This window comes from Nerophis ophidion, linkage group LG09 (genome assembly GCF_033978795.1).
Source record: "Nerophis ophidion isolate RoL-2023_Sa linkage group LG09, RoL_Noph_v1.0, whole genome shotgun sequence".
In the NCBI taxonomy this organism is placed as follows: Eukaryota; Metazoa; Chordata; class Actinopteri; order Syngnathiformes; family Syngnathidae; genus Nerophis; species Nerophis ophidion.
In genome coordinates, this window is record NC_084619.1 from 59,540,656 (window position 1) to 59,545,572 (window position 4,917).

The following is a 4,917-nucleotide window of genomic DNA, read 5'->3' on the forward strand; positions in this document are numbered from 1 at the left end:
TTACTTGGAACGAGAAAGGAACAGGGATCATCGGCATGGATAACAAGGGTGTGTAGAGGTGCACCACAGGAAAACAAACCTCCACATAGTCCACGTCTTGACATTTAATCCCTTTTTGCTAAAGAAAACTGATTTATGTATGGCAAATCAGAGGTGTCCAAACTTTTTCCACCAAGGACTGCACCCTGAAAAATCAAAGCAATCCCGGGGACCCTAACGTCGCAAGGCTGACTGCCTGGCAACTGCAGGCTTAAATAGTGATGTGGTGATTTACAACGGATGCATGAGTCCAAGTGTGTCAGGTGTGTGAGTCGTGAGAACAGGAGAGCTGATTGGTAGCCATGGAAACAAAAGCAAACCAGGGTGCGCAAAAACAGGAACTAATGGAGTCAAAAACCAAACAACATGGTCACAAAGACATGACATTAAACCAAAAAAAACAAACTTGCATTGATCTGAAGTTAATCCAAAATATGACTTATTTTTAACACTTTTATGATTGGGGCACTTATGGACCCTGAATAAATTTAGTGAGATCCTATTGTGTGAATGTTGTCTGTCTATCCGTGTTGGCCCTGCAATGAGGTGGCGACTTGTCCAGGATCTACCCCGCCTTCCGCCCGATTGTATCTGAGATAGGCACCAGCGACCCGAAAGGGAATAAGTGATAGAAAATGGATGGAAGGATGGATATAAATGGTTGATTTTAGAGGAAAAAAAAAAAGACTCCGATTTTTACTGTAAAATTCACTGTGGTTGATTTTTTTTACAGTGAATTACTGTAAATGGAAAAAGGGTCAAATGACTGTCATGCATTGTCCCTGTGGGCCACCGTAGACTAAGGACACAAGCAAAATTACTCTTCATCACTAACAACTTGCAAAACCCTCCCTCCTCCTTAAAAGTCCTGCCGCCGCCGCCGCCGCCGCCCGGTCGCCTCAGCAATCTCGCCCACAGTCACCTTTGTCGCCCGCCCTTCCGCTCGCCGCCTAATTGAAATTGGCACATTTAATTTAGCCCCGCGGCCGGCTTCATTCCGCTGATGGATGGCTGTGGATGAGTGTAATTGAACTTTGAGAAAAGAGGAAGGAAGCATCGGAGGAGACATCAATTAGCATAACCTGACTGGCCACTTTATTTATCACTCAGGGCTCACACTAGAATAGAATAGAATAAAATGTTTTTAAAAAAGATAAAATAGAATGGGATTAAATCGAATGAAATCAAATTAAATAGAAACATTTAATAACAAAGAAAAACATGCAGTAAAATACAAAGAAATTTAATACAATTAGATAAATGAAATAAAATAGAATAAGATGAAATACACTCAAAAAAGGTGAGTGAAGTGAAAAAAAGATAAAATGGAATAGGATTAAATAGAATAAAATCTAATCAAATAGAAAAATTTAATAAAATACAATAAAAATACAGTAAAATGCAAATAAAAATAATTAAATGAAATAAAATAGAATAAGATGAAATTGTAGCTGATATGGGCACCAGCGCTCCTTGCGACCCCAAAGGGAATAAGCGGTAGAAAATGGATGGATGGAAGATGAAATACACTAAAAATAGGTAAGTGAGAAGCTCTGTCATCCGGGAGGAACTCAAAGTAAAGCTGCTGCTCCTCCACATGGAGAGGAGCCAGATGAGGGGTTTTAGGCATCTGGTCAGGATGCCACCCAAACGCCTTCCGAGGGGCACGTCCAACCGGTAGGAGGCCACGGGGAAGACCCAGGACACGTTGGGAAGACTATGTCTCCCGGCTGGCCTGAGAACGCCTCGGGATCCGCCGGCAAGAGCTAGACGAAGTGGCTGGGGAGAGGGAAGTCTGGGCTTCTCTGCTTAGGCTGCTACCCCCACGACCCGACCTCAGATAAGCAGAAGATGGATGGATGGATGGATGGATGGATAAGTGAGTGAAGTTGTCACGTCTATGGGATCATGTTTTGTTTTGGTCATGTTTGGTTTTGTTTTTTGGACATTCAGTTCTTGTTCCTGCACTTCCTTGTTTGTCTTATTGCCATAGCAACTCATTACTTTTCACCTTGCCCTCATGTCTCACACCTGTTTGCACTCATGATAGCTATTATTTAAGCCACAGTTACCAGGCAACATCACCTCCTTCTCATGTCTACCACCTGCTACGCACCTTGCTATGATCCATGTCTCGTTCACGTTTCCATGTCAAGTAAGTTTTTCTTTATAGTTCATAGTGAATTGCCTTTGTGCTAGACTTTTGTTTCCTTAGACGGTTTTTGTACCGCCATTGTGCACGCCTTTTGTTTGTTCCTGTTTTTAGTCAGTGTTAAAATAAAGAAATGTCTTTACCTTCATGCCATTTCAACTCCATTCGCTTTGCACCTTGGGAAAACTATCCTAGTCCAAGTCCATGTTTGACAGAAGTGAAAGAAAAATTAAAATAGAAGAGGATTGAATAAAAAAAAAAATCAAATTAAGGGGAAAAATGTTTATAAAATAGAATTAAAAATACAGTAAGATACAAAGAAATAAAAGTAATTAAATTAAATAAAATAGAATGGATAAAACAATAAATAAAATTGAAGAAGATGAAATACACTAAAAATAAGTGAGTGAATTGAAAAAAAAAAGACAATACAGAATAGGATTAAATAGAATAAAATCTCATTCAATATAAAAAATAAACAAAATAGAATAAAAAGACAGCAAGATGCAAAGAAATAAAATAAAAGTAATTAAATGAAATACAATACAATGGATAAAAAAATGAAAAAAAATAGAATAAGATGAAATACACTAAAAATAAGTAAGTGCAGTGAAAAAAAAGATAAAATAGAATAGGATTAAATAGAATAAAATCCAATTAAATGGAAAAAAATAATAAAATAGAATAAAATATACAGTAAAAAACAAAGAAAAAAATACAATTAATTAAATGAAATAGAACGGATGAAAAAATAAAATAAAATAGAATAAAATGAAATACAATAAAAATAAGTGAGTGATGTGGAAAATAAAGATAAAATAGAATAGGATTAAATACAATAAAATCTAATATATAGAACATTTTAATAAAATAGAATGAAAATACAGTAAAATGCAAATAAAGAAAATTAAAGTAATTAGATGAAATACAATAGAATTGATAGAAAATAGAATAAAAAAGAATAAGATGAAATACACTAAGATAAATAAGTGCAGTGGAAAAAAAGATCAAATTAAATAGGATTAAATCAAATAAAATCTAAATAGAAAAAGTAAATAAAATAAAATAAGAATAAAGTAAAATGCAAAGAAATAAAATAAAAGTAATTAAATGAAATACAATAAAATGGATAAAAAAATGAAAAAAAAATAGAATAAGATGAAATACACTAAAAATAAGTAAATGCAGTGAAAAAAAAGATAAAATAGAATAGGATTGAATGGAATAAAATATAATTAAATGGAAAAATATATAAAATAGAATAAAATATACAGTAAAATACAAATAAATAAAATAAAATTAATTAAATGAAATAGAACGGATGAAAAAATTAAATTAAATAGAATAAAATCAAATACAATAAAAAATAATTGAGTGATGTGGAAAATAAAGATAAAATAGAATAGGATTAAATACAATAAAATCTAATATATAGAAAATTTTAATAAAATTGAATGAAAATACAGTAAAATGCAAATAAAGAAAATGAAAATAATTAAATTAAATACAATAGAATGGATAAAAAATAGAATAAAAAAGAATAAGATGAAATACACTAAGATAAATAAGTGCAGTGGAAAAAAAGATCAAATTAAATAGGATTAAATCAAATAAAATCTAAATAGAAAAAGTAAATAAAATAAAATAAGAATAAAGTAAAATGCAAAGAAATAAAATAAAAATAATTAAATGAAATAAAATAGAATGGATTTAAAAACTAAATAAAAATAAAATAGAATAAGATGAAATACACTAAAACTAAGTGAGTGAAGTGGAAAACAATGATAAAGTAGAATAGGATTAAATATGATGAAATCTAATTCAATAGAAAATAATAATAAAATAGAATAAAAATAAAGTAAAATGCAAATAAATAAAATAAAACTAATTAAATGAAATAAAATAGAATGGATTAAAAAACAAGGAACAAAATAGAAAAAGATGAAATACACTAACAATAAGTGAGTGAAGTGGAAAAAAAGATACAATACAATATGATTAAATACAATACAATCTAATTAAATAGAAAAATGTTATAAAATATAATTAAAAATACAGTAAATTACAAAGAAATAAAATAAAAATAAATGAAATAAAATAGAATAAGATTAAATACACTTAAAATAAGTGAGTGAAGTGAATTATATTTTAAAAAATGAATTATATTTATAAAAACGTTTGTAATAAATTGACCTCTATATTATCATACACTTATGGCACCTCCAACAGACCATTCCAGTCATTAGTAAACATGGCGCGGCTTCGAAGACATTGTGTGAACCAGGACCAGCATTAAGACTTGATTGGGTCCTCGTTAAAGACATTGGTTATGGCCACTTCCTTCAGGCTCACTGGCTTTTAATCCCCCGCCTCTTTAAACAGATTTCCTGTCACTTTACTTAAACTCTCTTTATACCAGGGACTGTTGGTCAAGTGCGATGTCCTCGATGCAGACATTACACTTCAACGTCCTCATGTGTCCCTGCTGACCATTCCTTGCCACACATGAGGACGAGAGGAATGATGATGAGGAGGATGTGAAGGAACAGTACAAACACACACACACACACACACACACACACACACACACACACACACACACACACACACACACACACACACACACACACACACACAAAAAACCTTGAACATTTTTTTCATATCATGTGCGATACGAGCAGTCCTGCAGAGTGTTTACTTGTGTGTGATACCATGTGCGATACAAG